The sequence below is a fragment of the Camellia sinensis genome, chromosome 7 (genome assembly GCF_055761805.1).
Source record: "Camellia sinensis isolate YWXY chromosome 7, ASM5576180v1, whole genome shotgun sequence".
NCBI classification, from domain to species: domain Eukaryota; kingdom Viridiplantae; phylum Streptophyta; class Magnoliopsida; order Ericales; family Theaceae; genus Camellia; species Camellia sinensis.
The window spans coordinates 117370628-117375093 of NC_138967.1; the positions used below are offsets into that span (position 1 = coordinate 117370628).

The 4466-nt window shown below is 33.9% G+C and overlaps 1 long non-coding RNA gene across 1 annotated transcript; it reads right to left on the minus strand.

The window, feature by feature from the left end:
• Positions 1-696: 696 nt before the first annotated feature.
• On the minus strand, positions 697-2880 carry LOC114298830 (uncharacterized). Its single transcript, XR_014334697.1, has 3 exons — positions 2620-2880; positions 1660-1697; positions 697-962 (listed from the first exon to the last, which is right to left on the minus strand). It is a non-coding gene; the product is annotated as an uncharacterized LOC114298830 (long non-coding RNA).
• Positions 2881-4466: the final 1586 nt, after the last annotated feature.

The window sequence follows — 4466 nt, forward strand, 5'->3', positions numbered from 1 at the left end:
ATCTTAAGGCATAAAACATGGATGCAAAGCATGGATATGATGATAAGAAAAATATACCGCATATGTACAGATAAGGAAAGCCAGTAAAAGAATGGGATAAAAAGAAGCGGGGAAGAAAATTATTATAACACTTGAATATTACATATTCGAATAAGGGAGGAAAGGGACAAAAATATTACAATAAAATATAAATAAAAAAGAAAAAAGAAAAACCTCACAACTCTCTCGAAATAAAATGAAAAACAGAAGCTTCAGGTGCCTCAGAGACCATCGAAAACTATTCTACTCGACGCCGAAAGACTACTCTGGAAGAAGTTGCTTGTTTTTTCCCTTTTCAACACCAAAGAAATAACAAATAAGGGATATGTGGATGGCTCAACTCACCACTTCTAGTTAGATTACATTAGTTTATAATATGAAATCAAAGCAAGAAAAATAATCTAAGAAAGAAAGTACAAGAAAATGAAAGTTTGCAAAATTCACCTTCCAAAGAAAAAGATGAACTCCTTGATTTCCAAACTTCCTTTCAATCACCCACAAGTTTAGAATGTGTGTTTTCAACCCTTAGTTCAAAAATTAAAAATTATTGTTAGAATGGTGTTTTTGGGTTGGTTAACTGTCATGACCCCAAACCCACCCCTAGAGGTTTAGGCCTCGAAGACAAAACTTTGAAAATATTTAATTAATAGCTGGGCCTGAAGTGGAAGCAGAACAAAAATAAGAATGTCCATTGAGCTATGTATACATGATAAATTGAAATAATTAAAACATTCTTAATACACTTTTAATATATACATATACGAAGACATATCTTATACATATCTCACACACACTTAAGACATAATCAAAATACAAAACCCTAACAAAACAAAACTAAGTCTCAACACGAAGGCGCATCTTGGGTGGCTTGACAAAGGGTTGACTCCGAGGCAAACTCTACTGCTGATCCTCCAATTGCTCACCTATATATATAAGGGAAAACGGTAAGCTAAAGCCCAATGTGTAATACCAAAATAAAGAGGCTAATGAATAAAGTCCAAAACATTATAGAAACATGTCTTACAATTTTGAAATGAATCTTAAATTATTTTCAAAGTAAAGCATTTTCCAAATCTTTACATTTCCAACTATCATTTTCAAAGCATGCATTTATCGTATCGAAATCCATATTTTTCCCAATGAAACATATATCTGAATCAAATCAAGCATTTTCCATATCGAACCCATTAACAAAACATTATACGTGGTACATCCATTCTAATACAAAGGGCCCGAAGGCATATATCAAAGGAACTATAAAGGTCAACCGAAGGAATCACTTGAGTCAACATCTGAGATCTCTATGCTCATATAACGAAGGGCCATGGTATTGTTTCTCCCTGGCGAGGGCCTTAATAACAAAGGGCCACAATAATGTTTCCCTCGGGCGAGGGCCTTATTAACGAAGGGTCACGGCATTGTTTTCCCCCGGGCGAGGGCCTTATTAGCAAAGGGCCACTGTATTGTTTCCTCTGGGTGAGGGCCTTATTAATGGATGCCAAGAATACACTTCAAAAGGGACATTTATTCATTCATATAAAAATAAAATTTCATAAACATGATTTGTATAATGCTTTTCGAAACATATTTCGAATATAACTTTATAGAGATATTACTCACAACGGTTTTACTCGAATATAACACCCTGGATGTCCAATCTACACAAAGCACATAAACAAACATATCAAAACACAATTTTACTCTCTTGATCACATATAACTTCTTTTATTCTTTTCTTTCTAAGTAAACCAGATTTCTATGTCACTAATTCTTTCTTAATCTAATAAACCAATTCCTTACTTTACTTCTTAATCGATTACTTATGGTGATTCTTAGCTTATTAGTCCTCAATGAATCATATTTCATGCCTAGAAATGCTTGGAAAGAGATAGGATCGAAATATGAATAAGGTATGATTTTTCAAAACATGCTAAAAATAGCCTAACTGCTCGAGCCACCACTTGGTTGCTCGAGCGGACTATATTGTTTGCAAAAATACTGGATGGGTCAAAAGTTCACTCGAGTGGTCTGTAAAGACTGCAAAAGTTTTGGAAGTTCATTATATTCGCTCGAGCCACCTTTCGGTCGCTCGAGCAGTCTGTAAAAATTTTAGGTTTGAAATTAAAGATTTGAGCTTCCAAACTTTGTTCCAAGACTTGGGAATCATGTATGGCTTTCTTAAAAACATGAAAACACTTGGAAAATTCCAATACATGACCCTTTAGGAAATCATTTACTTAAAGCTCAACAATTCAAGCAAAACTTGAATTAAATGTCAAACATGCAAAGATTTTCCAACTTCTTTTTCGTTTGAAGAACAACACATAAAATTGAAAGCATAATCTCATGAAGTATCTGAAATCATGCAGGATATAAATCCTCAATAAAAAAAATGATTTCATGTACGCAAGAATTTCAAATATTCAAGCCAAAAAGGCGAAATCTTTCATGATCATACATGCAACACACTCTCTTTTTCAAAACCCATTTCTTTCCAAATTCCATGGAATTAACTCAATAATTTCCTTAATTCATGAAGTACAAGTGATTTTCTACAAAATAAGAGCATGAATTCCTTACCTAAGGCTTCAATTTCAGATATATGAAGATGATTTCCCTCTTAACTTCATCAATTCCAGCACAACATTTGAGTTCTTCACTTCTCTCTCTATAACTCACTCTCTCTCTCTCTCTCTCTCTCTCTCTCTCTCTCTCTCTCTACAATTGATTCTCAACATAAGACAAATGAGCTAACGACTCTAGCACAATGATACACCCACTTCTCTCTCTCTCTCTCTATAATTGAATTCTCCAGCACAAACATAGCAAGACGAACCCCTTCTTCTTGACTTTGAAAAGTCTCTTACCAAGTGATATACACCCTCAGCATAATGCACAAATATCCACACACACACACACTTACTTCGTGACACCACATCACACACGTGCACAACTCCTATGAGCTCTAGCACATCACTCACACACCCACACCCACATACACCCTCAAATTCTAGACTATTTTTCAATTCCATTTATGATTAAAATTAACTTAATTAGGCAACACTTAGTCTCAATAAATCTTGATTAGCACATAATGTAATTAATCATAACTAATCACAAATCTCACATAATTTAATTAATCTAATTAACTTCAATTAAGGCCCAATTAATTATGTTTAATTTTTATCAATCTGAATCAGATTTTTAATCAAACTTCCGAAAGGCTCCAAATATCAACTTAAACATATTACCATCATCAATTTTGGTTTCTCAAATAACTAAGGCCTTCAATTTCAAATCAAAGTCAAAATATCCGTCAATAAATTACATTTTGGACACCTCATAAGTAAATTTAATTCATAATAATCATAATTTCCTATCCTCATAATTTAATTAACTTAATTAACTCCAATTCAGACCCAATTAATCAATTCTTAATTTTACTAAGCTAAATAGAATATTTAATTAAACTCTCTTATGATTCAATACTTGAAATTAAACTAATTGAACTCATCAATTTCACCTTCTTAGGCCATTTAGGCTTTCAATTACTAATTTCAAAATAAATCCTTAATAGAATCATATACGAATCAGACTCCATAATTCTCATAAATCCCAAATTAAATCAGAATAATGACTAATTAAAATCAAAATCTCCTTAATTAATTATGTGAAAAATATTATACGTGGCAGGGTTGTCACATTAACTGTGTGTGAGGGTTATTGTTCAACTCTCTATTTTTCTCTCTTTCAACAACACTCACTCTCCTTTGATCAAAGCTACTAGAATTTCGTTACAATAGAATTCTTGGGATCGTTTTCGGTATATCAAGGATGATATATCGGTGTATAGGTGTGTATATAGAACATGGGAGTTTTTGGCCAACTCTCAAGACTTCTCTCTTTTCTCTATCTCTCTCTATCCTTCTTCTCTTAATTGATTTCTCCTCTCTCTCTTAATTGATTCCTCACCCTCTCTCCATACATTCTAATCATTCTATATGTAATGATGGAAGGCTAAGTCAAAGAGGTGGTGGGAGACAAGGATGGTGGGGTGACAAGGATGATTGCATTGGATGCTCCTTCTATGGAAGAGGACAAACACCCTTTTGACAATGGTGGCCAATGGAGGACAATTGAGGGTGAGTAGGTATGCATCTCGTGCATGAATGTATCACAAATATCTGAAATGGCATGTCCCACAAGTGCATTGACCAAGAATTTTGCCAAAACTGCCCTACTTATGGGCAAATTAGTCGGCCGGCTAATTTCTTGGTTGGCTGGCAAAAAACTTGGCTTGCTTGGTTAGCCTTGGCTTGACTGTTTTGCGCGAAATAGGATTTTTTGACAAAATTATCATCCTTTCCACCTATTTCCACATTGTTCTTTGCTTAATTTCCTGAGAAAATGTTTCATTTTGAAGTTTA